The 16,299-nt window shown below is 35.7% G+C and overlaps 1 protein-coding gene across 7 annotated transcripts in view; it reads right to left on the bottom strand.

The window, feature by feature from the left end:
• Positions 1 to 15,168, bottom strand: part of CEP70 (centrosomal protein 70) — a 62,846-nt gene extending 47,678 nt beyond the window's left edge. For 5 of the 7 annotated variants that reach the window (XM_016151194.2, XM_016151198.2, XM_036219323.1 and 2 more), the window contains exons 1-3: positions 15,031 to 15,167; positions 13,126 to 13,193; positions 545 to 635 (exon numbers count right to left, since the gene is read on the bottom strand). The gene's annotated coding sequence lies outside the window, so the exon portion shown is untranslated. Of the gene's footprint in view, positions 1 to 544; positions 636 to 13,125; positions 13,194 to 15,030 lie in introns of all 7 variants that reach the window. The other 2 variants (XM_036219320.1, XM_036219319.1) reach the window with 2 other exon arrangements.
• Between the last annotated feature and the right edge of the window lie 1,131 nt (positions 15,169 to 16,299).

The raw sequence follows: 16,299 nt of genomic DNA, 5'->3' as shown, positions 1-16,299 counted from the left end.
TTTTAAAGGTCTACATATAGCATTCTTAAGTTCCTTTTAACCTGTAACACTCCCACTCCTACTCCTCCCTTTTTTAACATTGTCATTTATTTGTTGAAGTAACAGGCCATTTGTCTTGCAGAATTACCCATATTTCAGATTTGGCTTATTGTATTCTCATCATTTAACATATTTCTCCATCCCCTATATTTCTTGTAAACTAGTTACATCTAGAGGCTTTATTAAATTCGGGTTTAGTATTTTTTGGCAAGAATACTTCAGAGCCACTGGTGCTGTGTTCTTCCTACTGCATCATCATAAGGAATCAGCCAGAGTTTTAAAGTGATAAGAATACACCACATAGGCCAGACAAATGGGGGAGGGAGGGTAGATATCAATGTAAGTGAATCCCTCAAAACAATGTGAAGCCACATATTCTGGCAATCTTCCTAATAGCCACACAAGACCTCTTTCAAATCTTCAAAGTGTCATCTCCCTCCAGGTTTAACCACTCTTAACCTAACCACTCTTAACCTCTTCTTCACTTAGTTAACTCATACTTGACCTTCAGATCTCAGCTCGAATTTCTTTCTTCAGGGAAATCTCCCTTGATCCCATGACTAGATCAGGTCCTCTTGTTATATGCTCTTGTAACACTATAAAAATGAAGTATAGAAATTTAGAATTTGGAGTCAGGTGGCCTAAGTGACTACCAGCTTAACTGCTTATTAAACTCATTGACATGGACCAACTCGTTAATATCTTTGAGCCTTGATTTCTTCATTTGTAAAAGAGAGAACATAGTAATAATACCACACCTCATAGGTTAAATCAGACAACATGTAGAAAATATTTAGTATAAGTGCCTGGCACATAGAAACTTAGAGATAATTGGTAATTATTGTTATATATAAATACGCTGAACGAAATGGATCTTACCTAATCACATCATCATAAATTATCTTAGACTTTTCTGCAAATTACTCAGCTAACTATCTAGTACAAGTTGTTTTACATAAATATGTCTAGGTAATAATAAATTCCATGAGATAAGTAGCCTACTTTTTGGTAAGGGTATAGTAGGCAATTCTGCCTCTAAAGACAATCAATGATGAAGAAAGTCAAATAAAATGTTAAAAAAAATTTTCTTATAACCATTAAAGAACAAGATAATGAGAAATTAGTAGCTTCCTCTGCCCCCCACCCCACAAAGATACAGAAGAATCCACTTTTTCCCTGAAAGGCATTTGCCAACTCTAAAGAAAGAACTGTGAGAATGAGTGCTAAGGAGAAAAGCCACCACCCATTTAAAATTGTTACCTGGGCTATAACTCTCAATGTAAGGGTGGATCAGAAGTAAACCACCTCTCCTATGAACTGAAACCTGGCTTTCCCTTCTCTATGTCATTCCAGCATCTCAAGAAGGTCCAAGTTAATAGTACTCCAAGGACCTGGCAGAAGCAAATGATATCTTGGGGAAAAGGCCTCAAATTATGCCCACAAAAAATGTTTCAAGTACAATATCCAGAAAACAGTCAAAGATAACCAACTCCTATAGGAAATAAAACATAAAGAGAACAAAAGCAATAGTCAAAAGAAACTAATCAACAAAGAAATACTTCTGATGTTGCAATTATTTGGCACAGATTGTAAAATAACTGTTACAATGCTCAAAGAAATAAAAATAAAAACTTGAAACTTCTGACAGAGAATTGTAAAAAAAAAAAAAAATAGAACAAAAAAATTACAATAATTAAAATTAAGATCTTAAATCATAGGCTTAAAGCAGAAGGAAAAGTAAATGAATTAGAAAGGAAGTTAGAAGAGACTACCCACCTTTTCAGTTCTCTATACTGCATTCAGGAAAACACAAAAGAGATGCAACTTGGCATCCAAAAAATAGAGGAAAGAATGGAGCAGAAGCAGCATTTGAAGATATAACTAAGAAGTTTTGAGAGCCAATGAAACATATAAATCCAAAGTCTAGAAGCCCAATGTAATAGTGCATTTGGATAAAAGGAGGGAAAAAACCATACCTGTCATATTAGAGAAAAATCAAGACATAGAAATAAATTTTAAAGTAGTTACAGAAAAAATGATTATCTTCAAAGGAGTGACAGTTGGAATGTCAGCTAACTTCTTAGCAGTAATAATGAAGTTTAAAAAATATAACTAAAATACACAACAAAAATATATTAGCTAGGAGTAAGGTAAATAGAATAACAAAGTGTTCTAATTTTATCTATAATCTAGGAAAAGGGTTAAGAATCTATTATCACCAGGCTTTTGTAAGTTATGGATGCTTGAGAATTTCCAGGATAACAGCTAAAGAATAGAACACAAATGTGTAATTTCCTAACTCATAAAGGGGAGAAAGAAATCATGATGAATAAAAATGAATCCCAAAGGAGAGAAAAATAAACAGAGAACAAAGACAAAAATATAATACGGTAGACTTAAACTCACATCTGTCATTATATTAAATGTAAATGGATTAAATGTTCCAGTTAAAAAAGACTGACAAGCTGAATTAAAAAAAAAAAAACCTATATATTGTTGAAGGAAAAAAGACATCTAAACCATTGAAAGTCTATAAAATATAAACATACAGAATGGTAAAAATAAAAGAATAAAAAAAAAAAGGATTGATAGCTTGGGAACAGCACAGTTTAATCTCGATCTCTACATAAAAAGAGAAGCAACTAGGTAACAAAAGACAAAAACAAAGAACAATATTTATATCAAAACTCAGTGGTAAGTTATTACCACAAACATCAAAATATAAGTGTGTAGGGACAAATCACTAACAGCCAGAAGAACTTCCGGGTATCAGCATCTGTTTAGGAAGACATAAAAAGCAATATACAATATCTAACAATTATGAGAACAAGAGGATTCCCAAATCATTGATATTTGATAATATTCACTATTACACTAATATGAAAACAGCAGGGAAAACTGGAAGGGGTTTTCGCCCTCTCTTGCTTATCACAAGAAGGACTGAAAATGTTGGAGACCTTTAACACTTAAAACTGACATGCCGGGGCTCCAAGACAAGACCCACAATAAAAAGAAACTTCTCGAAATGTAATAAAAATTGAGCAAGGCAGAGACAGCAAGGAAGGGTAGGTTAAGATCGAAATGAGATGGGGAACAGAGCCAGGAATTCTCAGAAAACAATCTACCATATTTTCAAGCAGTACACAAAAGCAACAGGAGAGGGAAGTCTGTGGGCCACAACAAACGAACAAACAAAACCTTCCTCCAAATATCAGGATTCTGTGATTTAATCTCTGATTAATGTTTCTGATCTTGGAGGAGAAGACAAAGAAGCAGGAATAGTTACTGCGCCTACTCCCACTGTTATAAGCCCCTACCACTCCAGTGAACTAAAGTGACTTCCAGGGGATTTAAAGAACTGTCATTCTTTTCTTCTCCCCTTCACATTTCCTTTTTCCTCCTTTTGAGAGTCAGACATTAAAGACTAGGACATTTAAAAGAAAATGCACACACGAGGAATAAAAAGTTACTGCACATGACCAGGGAAATGTTCACACTGAAAAAGACATGAGAATACCTTAAGTTTACACCTCAGGCTGATCTTCAGGGCAGAGATAGCCTGCAATAATTTTAAAAAGTAAATAAATAAATAAAAATGTAACCCAGCAAACCTTGGTGAAGGAAAATATGACTTCCAGAGTTACCGCATTATTAGATTCAAATGCCCATTTTCGAAAATAAATAAAAAATAAATAACAAGGCATACAAAGAATCAGGAAAGTATGGCCATTTAAAGAAACAAAAGACAAAAAACAAAAGCAGCAGAAACTGTCTCTGAAAAACAAAAAAGACCTGATGGCAGATCTATTAAACAAAGACTTTAAACCAATCATCTTAGAGGTGCTCAAAGAACTAAAGGAAGATGTGAAGAAAGTCAAGAAAACAATATATTAACAAAACTGAAACATCGATAAAGAAATGGAAAATCTAAAAAGAAATCAAAAAGAAATTCTGGAGTTAAAAAATACTATAACTGAAAAAAAAAAATTCAATAGAGGCTCAAAGGCAAATTTGAGCAGGCAAAAGAATCAGTAAATTTGAAGGTAGGACAATGGAAATTATTAAGTCTAAGGAAGGAAAGAAAAAAAATTAACTAAATGTGAACAGCACCTAAAAACCTGTGGGACACTATTAAGGAGGCACCAGAAATGAAAGAGGGGACATTACTACCAATTATACAGATGAAAAATAAAAGAGAGTACTATAAACAACTGTATGCCAACAAATTAGATAACTAAGATGAAATGAACACATTTCTAAAAATACAAAGCCTACCAAGACTAAATCACAAAGAAATAAAAAATCTGACTAGACCTATACCTAGTAAGGAGACTCAATGAGTTATCAAAACTCTCCCAACAAAGAAAAGCCTTGGACATAGTAGCTTCACTGAGGAATTCTGACAAACATTTAAAGAAAAACTAACACCAATCATTCTCAAAATTTTCCAAAAATTGAAGAGAAGGAAAAATTCCTAACTCATTTTTGGAGGCCAACATTACCCTAATACGAAAGTCAGATGAAGACAATAAAAAAAAAGGAAACTAATGACCAATATTCCTTGAACACTGATGCGAGAATTCTCAATAAAACACTAGTAAACCAAATTCAGCAGCATAATGAAAGGATTATACACCATGACCAAGCAGGAGTTATTCCTGGAATGTAAGAATAGTTCAACATATGAAAAATGATCAACGTAATACACTAAATTAATGAAATAAAGAAAAAAATCGTCTCACCTGATGTTGCAAAATCATTAGACAAAATTCAACAATCTTTCTTAATAAAAACACTCAACGAACTAGGAATAGAAGAAAACTACCTCAACATACTAAAAGCTATATGTGAATAACCCATAGTGAACACCATACTCAATGGTGAAAGACTGAAAACCTTTCCTCTAACATCAGGAATAAGGCAAGGATGTTCACATTTGCTGCTTGTTTTCTAAATTTCTAGCCAAACCAATTAAGAAAGAGAAATAAAAGGCATCCAAATTAGGAAGAAGAAAGATTGTTTGTTTGCAGATGGTATGATCTTATATGCAAAAAATCCAAAATATTACACACACACACACACACACACACACACACACACACACACACCTCTATCTACCTACCTACCTGTTGGAACTAATAAATAAATTTATCGAAGTAGCAGGATACAAAGTCAACATACTAATATCAATTGCATTTCTATATGCTAACAATAAACAATCCAAAAAGGAAATTAAGAAAATTCCATTTACAATAGGCTCGAAAAATAAAATATATAGAAATCAACTTAACCAAAGAGGTGAAAGATTTCTACAATGAAGACTACGGTACCTCACCACCCTGACAGGTTCCAAGACCCCGCTCCCCATGATTGCCTGAAACTGAAGATAGTACTGAACCCTACATATACTGTTTTTTCCTACACGTACATACCTACGATAAGTTTAATTTACAAATTAGGCAAAGAGATTAAGAACGATAATAACACAGGACAATTTTAACAATATACTGAAAATTAGAAAGCCATATGCAAAAGAATGAAACTAGACTATTTGTCACCATACACACACACACAAAACTAACTCCAAATGGGTCAAAGACCTAAATATAAGACCCAAAACAATAAAATGCATAGAAGAAAACAAAGTACTAAACTTATGGACCTTGGTGTTAGAGAGGATTTTATAAATTTTATCTTAAAGGCAAGGGAAGTAAAATCAAAAATAAATAAATGGAACTATATCAAACTAAAAAGTTTCTGTACATCAAAAGCAACCATCAACATAACAAAGAGGCAACCAACTAGATATTTGCAAATGACATCTCATATAAGGGGCTAATATTCAAAATATATAAAGAACTCAACAAAAGACAAAAAATCCAATCAAAAAATAGGCAGAGAATCTAAACAAGACCTTCTCTCAAAAAGACATACAAATGGCCAACAGATATATGAAAAAATGCTCAACTTCACCATTAGGGAAATGCAAATCAAAACCAAAATGAGATACCTTACACCTGTAAGAGTGGCTATTATCAACAAGACAAGCAGTAAGTAACAAGTGTTGGAAAGGTTGTGGGGGAAAGAGGAACCCTCATACATTGCTGATGGGAATGTAAATTGGAATAGCCACTATGGAAAACAGTATAGAGGGTCCTCAAAAAATTAAAAATAGAATTACCATATGACCTAGCAAGCCATCTTCTTGGAATCTACCTGAAAAATTTGAAAATATTTATTTGTAAAGATATATGTATCCCTATGTTCATTTGCAGCACTATTCACGGTGGCCAAGAAATGAAAACAACCAAAGTGTCCATCAACAGATGACTGGATAAAGAAGATTTGGTGCACATATATACTGGAACGTTAGTCATAAGATAAAATAATGCCATTCGTGACAACATGGATGGATCTTAAGAATATCATGTTAAATGAAATAAGTCAGATGGAAAAAGAACCATATGATTTCACTCATATGTGGGATATAAAACTGAAAGCAATAAATTAAGACAAACAAAAACTCATAGACACAAACAGTATAATGTTTAGCAGAGGGAAAGGGGGACAGAGAAGGTAGAAAAGGGTAAAGAGGATCTAACACATGATGACAGAAGGAGATTTGACTTTAGGTGGTGAACACAATGCAAACTACAGATGATGTATTATAGAATTGCACACTTGAAACCTATATAATCAATGTCATCCCAATAAATTTAATTAAAACATAAAAAAGGGAGAAAAAAACAATATACTATAATAAAAGTTATGTGACTGTGGTTTCAATTAAATTATCTTATTGTACTATACTCACCCTTCCTCTTGTGATAATATAAAATGATATACCTACATGGTGAAATGACATGAGGTGAGTATAGAACATCATGTATTAGATCCCCTTTATATATTTAGGTTTTTGATTCATTTTGAGTTAATTTTTGTATATAGTGTTGGGTAAGGGTCTAATGTCATTCTTTTGCATATGGATATCTGGTTTTCTCAGCGTCATTTATTGAAGAGGCTGTCCTTTCCCCATTGAATGATTTCAGCACTTTTGTTGAATGCCATTTGACAATATATGCAGGGAATTATTTCTGGGCTCTCTGTTCTACTCCATAGGTCTTCATGTCTGTCTTTATGCCAGTTCCAACACTTTTTTGATTTCTATAGCTTTGCAGTGAGTTTTGAAATCAGAAAGTGTGAATCAAAAACCTAAATATAAAAACCAAAACTGTATTAGACCTAAATATAATAGCTAAACTGTATTAGCAAATCAAGCGTCTACTGACAGATGAATGGATAAGCAAAATGTGGCATTAGCCACACAATGGAATGTCATCAGCCTTGAAGAGGAAGTAAGTTGACATATGTAATACAACAGGGGTGAACTTTGAGGACATCAGCCAGTTACAATAAGATAAATGTTGTATGATTCTACTCATATGAGGTACTCAGAGTAATCAAAATCATAGAAACAAAGTAGAATAGTGGTTGCCAGGGCCTTGGGGAAATGGCAAGTTACTGTTTAACAGGTAGGAGATTCAGTTTTACAGGATAAAAAGTTCTGTAGATGGATGGTACTGATGGTAACACATTATGAATGTATTTTAATAGCACTGAACTGTACACTTAAAATGGTTAAGATGATAAATTTACAGTTTGCCTATTTTATCACAATTTTAAATATGAGGGGAGAGGAGTGCTGATAGTTAACCTCAGAGGAACTGAAGGGTTATTCCATAAAAGAATAAAAACCGGAGGCATTTATCCAAAGTTAGTTTTAACTTAACTTCATGGGCCTATAAAAATTCGGCTAAAAAATCATTGAGAACAAGTTCTATGAGATTCCTTGACACTTCCTGCTTATGCTTAGGACAGAAATACCATGGTAGTATCATTCATTTTTGCTTGCAACATTTCAGCACTCTGGGTTCCATTTGCAGATGAAGAAGAGCAGAGGGAAAAGAAAAGAAATAGAGAAAAACATGGTTGAACTTTTATTAGTCTACAAGTTATTGTAGCTTTTATATAAAATTTAAAGTCAATTCCCTTGGTTGAGGCCAACTGCCCATGCCTAAGAAACCTCCCAATGACAGGAGTCTCCTCCACTAAGGTTCTGGTGGAAGATGGTTATTTCAAATCTAGTCTAGGGTATAACAGAAACATAACCTAAATCATTTATTCAATTAGACCAGTGCTCTATTGCTAATAGAATGGTATATTTCCAACTAGTCCTTTAGAAGATCAATTGTAAAAATAACCATATCCTCAAATCTATAGACAAGGAAAGTACATTAGTGGTTGCCTAGGACCGGGGGTTTGGATGGCGGGAGTTAGAAGGAAATGAGGCGTAATGGCTAATGCGTGTGGGGTTTCTTTCAGGGCTTAAGAAAATATTATTAATTTTGATGATTGCACAACTATGAATATACTAAAAGCCACCGAATTGTACCCTTTAAATGGGTGAAATGTAAGGCATATGAATTACATCTCATTAAAGCTGTTTCATTGAAAAAAAGTTCAGGAAAACTAACTTGACATAGAAATGAGTAAAGAAATGCATTAAGGTCTAATCCCAACAAAAGTTAATATAAAAAAAGAGAATAATATCCCTACAGACAAGAAAAACATACCAGATATGAGCCCACAAAACACATCAAAACTATAACCTAGTATTTTAAAACAAGCTAAAATACATTAGGAAAATTCTCTACGACATGAAAGAATAACACAAGTCAGAATAGAAAAATATGGAAATGAAGTGACAGAACCCAGGAAAGAATTAGATATATTTTTTAAATAATTATTTTAGAAATGAAGAGTAAGCAAGAAAAAACATAAGAATAAACAGGAAATGTCTTAAGCGAAGCAGAGGTTAAAGAATAATTTAAAAAATGAAATGAAGAAATCTGAAAGAAAATGCTCAATATCAAAAGAATCTCAAACACACAAATAAGTAACTGAAAAAGAAAACTAAAGCAACAAAACAGAACCAAAAATAAAAACAATAATTCAAGAAAAATTTCCTAGTTCTAAAATTTGTACAGAAATGTAAAGGACTTAGAATAGTGAAAACAACGTTTAAAAAGGTAAATAAATTTGGAATACTATATCCGATTTCATGACTTATAAAGCTATAGCAATCAAGACAGTATGGCACTGGTGTCCAACAGATACATAAAACAGAATAGATGGGTCCAGAAACAGACCTACACATATATGGAAAAATGATTTTTACCAAAGGTGTGAAAGTGATTCAGTAGAGAAAGGATACTCTTTTTAATAAATGGTACAATTGGTTATCTCTGTGCCCCAAAAATGGGACTTTGATTTATACTTCACACCACACACAAGAATTAACTCAAAATGAATCATAGACATAAATCTAAAACCTAACATTTTAATGTCTAGAAAAAAACATAGGAGAAAACCTTTGTGACCTTGGATTAGGCAAAAATGTTAATACATCATCAAAAGCATGATCCATAAAAGAACAAATTGGGATTCAAAAAATTGAAAACTGTTCTTTGAAAGCACTTTATGAGAATGAAAAGACAAATCATAGGCTAGGAGTAAATAATTGCAAATCATAAAGACACTCATATACAAAATATATAAAGAATTCTCAAAAGACAGTAAGAATGCAAATAACCCGACTTAAAAATGGGCACAAATTTTGAAAAGATATTTCATCAAAGAAGATATAGAGGTGGCAAATAAGCAAATGAAAAAACGTTAAAGGTCATTAAGTCATGAGGGAAATGCAAATTAAAACCCATAATGTGAAATCACTACATCTATTTGAATGATTAAGACTGACTATACCAAGTGTTTGTGAGGGTGTGAAGGAACTGGAATGCTGATGAACTACTGTTGGGAATGTAAAATAGGACAACCACTTTGGAAAGGACTTGGCAGTTTCTTAAAAGGTTAAATAATTGCTATGAGACTCAGCCAATTCCATTTCTAGATATTTACCCAAGAGAAGTGAAAGCATATGTCCACACATAGTTGTACATAAATGCCATTAAGAGTTTTGTAATAGCCAGGAATTGGAAACAATTCAAATGTCCACCAATAGGTGAATGAATACAAACTATGATATATATCTACCAATGGAATACCTCTCGGCAATAAAAAGGAATAAACTTAATATGTGCAGCAACATGGGTGAACCTCAAAACTTATGCTGAAAAACCAACCACCCTTCCGCTAAAAGCATGCATACTGTATGACTCCATTTATATAAAATTCTAAAAGCAACTAATTTACAGTGACAGAAAGTAGATCAGTGGTTGCTGGCAAACAGAGAGACTAGAAAGATGGATTACAAAGGGGAACAAGAAAATTTGGGGAGTGATATATTCACAATCTTGATTCTGGTGATGGCTTCATAGGTGTATATGTCAAAACTTACCAAATAGTACACTTTAACTATGTGCAGCTTTGCAGCTTACTGTATATCATATATATCTCAATAAAGCTGTTTCAAAAATAAATTTTTCATGAAATTAAAATAAGATTTTAAACTACACAGAGAAAGAGCATATCGAGTACTTGAGAATACTGACCCGGAACAGCTAACACCAAGACATATTCAGATCAAATTACTGTTAAAAAAAAAAAATTATTTGGTCATTTAGAAAAAAAGAACATGACTTACGAGGGGAAGAAAAATTAGATTATCATCTGACTTTGATACCAATGCTTTACAATAAAAGAAGAGTAACATATTTAGGAAACTCAAGGAAAAGTATGAGCTAAAGATTTTATATCAGCAAAAGTGACCTGCAAGTATAAAGGGTACAAACTTTTATCAAGATGCATGAACTCAGGGAATACTCCTTCCTAAGGAATCTATTGATTATCAGGTAATCAAAATGCCCAGAAAGACATCAGCGTAAACTCTGGTGGTGAGCATTAAATTTATACCTATAAGACTAAGAATAAATAAGGGCTGAGAAGGAAAAAGTAAAATATGTAATAACTATATGTTCTGGCAATGTAAAGTACTATTTAAAAAAAAAAGGAAAAGAGAGAAGAATAGGGAGAACATAAGCACAAAAGTTTCAGTAATCATACTGGTGGTATTATCGGTAATATAATTTGATACTGTTGTGTAATGAGATGGAATAAAAGAGTAATTACATCTCCTATGTTCTCAAGAACCAGATTTTTGGTATGGAAAAAGAGGTTACAGATATAATAGAATAATTAAAGAATGAGTTCTATAGTCTCAGTTTTATTTTATTTTTAATGTGTGTATCTAAGTATAGGTATCCTAGCTCCATCTACTGAAAAGCCTAAAACGATGACTGACTCAGGATTCCTAACATACAGACTATGACCTTAAAATGCTATCTCCCTCTAAAAGAAACCAGTTTCTTAAAGAAATGGAAGATTTCAGATTGGGGACGGAACTTTCAAGATATGACAACAAGGAGGCTATCAAAGACTAGCAGAGTCATATCAAAAGGACAGGCTTGAATAGGTTCCCCCAGGCCAAGATGAGACGTGAGTTTCAAAAATGATAATACAATGAACTTAAACTTATCAAATATGTTTAAATTCATGATCTTATACTGATATCAGATCTTAAAAAATGTCTTCAGAAGAGATGATTTATTATCTTGAAAATTGGTGAATAAATGGTAGAAATCAAGCATTCGTGTTGCCTGTCTCAAAGAAATTATACTGCTGCCTATCCAAATGATAAAGGGACTAGTATTCCAAATAGTGAAAAAGACATGACAGAATTATAAATACCACTATTTTGCAATCCATGGCCTTCAATGGATATAGGCATGAAGAGGCAAGACAAATTATGCCCCTCCTATGTATGATCTTGCACACCATTGCCTAGAGAATCTGAGTCTGATCCAGCCTGGAATCCATCCACCAATGTGCAGGAATGACTCAAGACAGAGGAACATATTTAACTGTACATGATTATACAATCAGCAAAATCCAGGCAACAGAATATACAGGTCAAATAACCCAGATAAAGACAGGAACAGAGAGAAAATATTGTTTATAATAGGCAAAACTACATTATAATGTCTAGGAATATGCATTTGTGAAAAAACTTTTTTAAACACAATGAAGCAATTATTACTTCAGAAAAATGGCCACTAATGGGAGTACAGAATTAACTGTGATTGGGTGGAGCAATGGAGCAGCTCTGGCATGCTAGCACGGTTCTATACCCTGACCTGGGTGGTTTACATTTGGTATGTGTGTTCTTTTCTGTTTGATTTCAAAATAAAGATTCATTTTACAATGAATATATTGTTAAATAACAATAAAAACAAAAGTAAAGGAAATATTAACCAAAAGAAAGCTGGTATAGCTCTGTAGCCAGATTGTCTGGGTTAGACCTGTGAATTCTGCCACACAGCCAGAAAAATACTATCTCTGTGCCTCAATTTCCTTATCATAAAATAAGGATAATAAAAGCATTTAGCTCGCGGGGTTGTTGTAATACACAAGCATGCCTCGGAGTTATTGTGAGTTTGGTTCCAGATAACTGCAATAAAGTGAATCACAAATTTTTGGTTCCTAGTGCATATAAATGTGTATACTATACTGTAGTCTATTAAATGGGCAATAGCATCATGTCTAAAAAACAATACATATTCTTTAGTTAAAAAAATTTTTATTGCTAAAAAAATTAATGCTAACCATCATCTGAGCCTTCAGCAAGTTGTAATCATTTTGTCTATGAAGGGTCTTACCTTTGACTTGTAGAGAACGCAGAATCTGCAAAGCACAGTGAAGCGAAGCACAATAAAATGAGGTATGCTTATAGAAAGGAAATAGAGTGCCTGGCACACAGCAAGGAGGTGATTAGAGTTGGTCACCAGCTATCTGTGTTATCTTAAACAGTTACTTAGTCTCTGGGCTTCAGTTTCCTTAACTGAGTTTAAAATATCTACATGATAGGATTACCAGAAGGTCAAAAGGAAATGTAATGTACCTAGTAGTCAATAAATAATAGAGCCTTCCCCATACCCTTCCAACATCCAGAGAGTCATTTGCTATATTAGACATAGCTTAGTCATAGCACATTTTTCTTGCACTTTTTACCTGTCATCCAAGTTGATCTCAATGAAATGATCACCCAGTGAATCTCACGTCTGAAACTGGATCTTCATCTAGGTTCCAAAAAAATAAACACAGAAAACCTTAAAATGTTTAACCTCACAGTAAGAATGGCCTTGTGTTATTCCCAGAGCAGGCATCTGTGGTACCAGTAACCACTGAAATAAAGCTGGAAAAACTGAAGTAACTAATGGACTCCAATGCTCAACACTATGTGCCTTCTCCCTATTTTTTCTCCCTTAACCTTCCTCTCCCTGCTAGGGGGTCCAAACCTATCATTGTCTATCATCAGTTCTGACTTCTAGCTCCAAAGGTAGAATATTCTCATTTGCAAGGATACTAAAAAGGAGCAATCTCAGAGAGACAAATACCACTGAACGCAAAAGGCAAAGGCAGAAGAAAACTGTCTCAATTCCACCTGTAACCAAGCCCTCCTTTTTAGAGGTTCACACTATGAAATTAACGTGCCAGTAGTTTGTAGCAGACTTTCCCCATTCAGGCTGTGATAGGAAACAGCTGGAACTTTGTCTCAAGAAGGTGAAACCAAAGGCTAGCCAAAGCAGAAATTATAGCTTTTAGCAGTATCATAACACCCTTAAAAACTGTGGGAACAGGGGCTGCAGGGAAGGAATATGTACTTGGCATAGAAAGCCAAGTGCAATGAAGCAAAACAGCTATATCTTTCAGCACTTTCCGGGTATGAAGCCCCTGTAACATGCACTGTACATTAAAATGTAACTATTTTTCACTTTTAGGGGGAACGTTGGAAATAACAAACAATGGCAAGAAACTGTTCTTTCTCAAGTGAGTCACATTAAAATCTGTAACTAGCTTTTTCAAAAGCATACATTTCGCATTCTTGCAGTAAATGGAACATACGATGTTTTCAAAGTCTCTGCTGTCTATTAAAGGGAAAAACTCGATTCCAAAAATATACCAACATGCTGTTTAATAGTCCTAAAAAGAATTGAATCTACCACAAAGACATGGAGTCAGGACTGGATATCATTTCGACCAAATCATTCTGCCCCAGTAGAGGTTACATAAAGGGTCTAGAATACACCTCTCCCCTAAGGTGGGTCAGAAACTAAGGCAAAACCCCTAGTCGGGAATTCTTCCCCATGGTGGAGCGGGAAAGGCCGGGGTCTACTCTGCATACTGAAAGGGAAAAACTCATGCAAAGGACTGAAGCCAATATGGGTAATACCTGCACTTGTTTAATATTATCAAGAAAATAAAGTAGTAGAAACCCCTTTCTGATTGGTCTCTATGCTACGGGTCTCTTGGCCTTCTAACATTTCCACCTGTGATCTTAATAGAATCAAATTAGACTGTATCTAATCAAAGGTCCCCGAATCTGGCATGAGCCTAATAAACTGGAGAAACGGATACTCACCAACCCCTTCGCACATACCACCATCCTACACTTTTGCTGAGTCTTTACTAGCCAAGCAACCTTTTCAGACTCATTGACACGGACAAGTAGAGCGGGGTCAGCTCTGGCCGACTCTTGAGGATGGAGTAATTATCTAAAATTTATCCAGAATCCAGTCTCCACTGGACAATTCTAAACTTTACACTTACTACCCCATTTAACCTTCTTGCAAGGCAAGAATTAACAGCTGTATTCTATAAATGAAGAAACTGAGGCGCTAAGACGTTATTTGAGATGCCAAAGAACACAAAGGGCGGAGAGTCAGCGCTCAAACCAGGTTTGTCACCTCCCCAATCCTAACACTAGGATTTTTAATTGGCGCGAACCCGTCCCAGGCTGCTCCTCTCTGGGGGCCCCCCGACAAGGATCATCAGCCTGACCCCTTGCAGGGCCCAGGCCACTTTCGGTGATTGGTGCTCTAGCCAACGCCTCTGTGAAGCCCAAGCGACCCTCACCTTCCTCAGCCGCCGCCTGCCACCAGCAGCGAGCCCAGCCCTGCCGGCTTAGCAGCCTCGGGCCCCACCTCCGCGACCGTTACCGCGCCGTGGGAGGCAGACCAATCAATCGAGCTCGAGCGCGTCGAAGGGACTCGATCGGCTCCGCTTCGGCTGAAAGCCCAGAGCGATTTTCTCCGGCCGCACGGGAGGCTGGGACGGTCCCGAGCCTTCTGGTTGGTTCCGCTGCTGTGGGCGGGGCTTACCGGTAACTCCGACGCGAGGGTGCTTTGCTTGTTTGGCCTCTGCGCCTGCGCATTTCGATCGCACTTGCAACTCGCTCTGGCTTCGCAATTGTTATATCGCTCTGCTGGAGCCTCAAATGACCGGAAAACTGCAGAAAAACGCCAGGTGAGGCGAGGGTGGGGAGTGCGGCGCTAGCCTCGTGGCCAACGCAGGCTGCCCTCCACATACATACACATGCCATGACTGTGAGCTATTGCTGCGACGCCAGACAGGTGTTCTGCATGATTGAGACTTGGTTGAGCACTGCAGCGCCTGACATTTAGATGACTCCGATAAGTGTTTGTTGATGACATTTTATCCTTCTATTCAGCATTGTCCAGATCTCCACAAAAAGTGTCAAGCCCTACACTGGGCTCCAGAAATGCAGAGGCGGCTGACTGAAGACGCCCGAGGTCTAGTTAGGGAGATGGGATTATACTTTGAAATTAAGATATAGTGTACTGTCATGACCAGAGAAGGGTGTAAAGGGCACAGAAGGGAAAGATAAGGATTACCTAAATCTGTCACTAGACCAGTGGGTCTCAACCCTTAACATTAGAATCACCTGGAGGGCTTTGAAAACTTGATGCTCAGGCCCCAAACCAATTTAATCAGAATCTCCACGGTGAGACCAAAGGTCAGGTAGTAAACCTGCCCCAGGTGATTCCACTGTGCAACCAAGCTTGAGAACTGTAAGCCTAAAGGAATACTTAAGAAGGATTCTGAATGATGAATAAGAGTTCTCCAGCAATACAGGGAGGGAAGGTATTTAGAGAAAACTTCAAGTGCAAATTAAATAACTCCAGAGCACATTATTATAATGTCTAGTTCAAAAGTGCTCAGTAAACCTTGCTTTTTTTGTTGTTATTACAGCTCACATCTGCCATCCCCAGAAACCTAACTCCTAGATGATTTACAGATACAATGGAACCTACTGAAGGCTTCTTGAGAAAGATGAGTGTGTTGCATCATTGAAGAAGCAGAAGAGGAAAGCCTTAGGAGATG

Source organism: Rousettus aegyptiacus, unplaced genomic scaffold (assembly GCF_014176215.1).
Source record: "Rousettus aegyptiacus isolate mRouAeg1 unplaced genomic scaffold, mRouAeg1.p scaffold_m13_p_4, whole genome shotgun sequence".
Lineage (NCBI taxonomy): Eukaryota > Metazoa > Chordata > Mammalia > Chiroptera > Pteropodidae > Rousettus > Rousettus aegyptiacus.
Note: the sequence above shows the minus strand (reverse complement) of the source record. Positions and strands in the feature narration are given on the sequence as shown.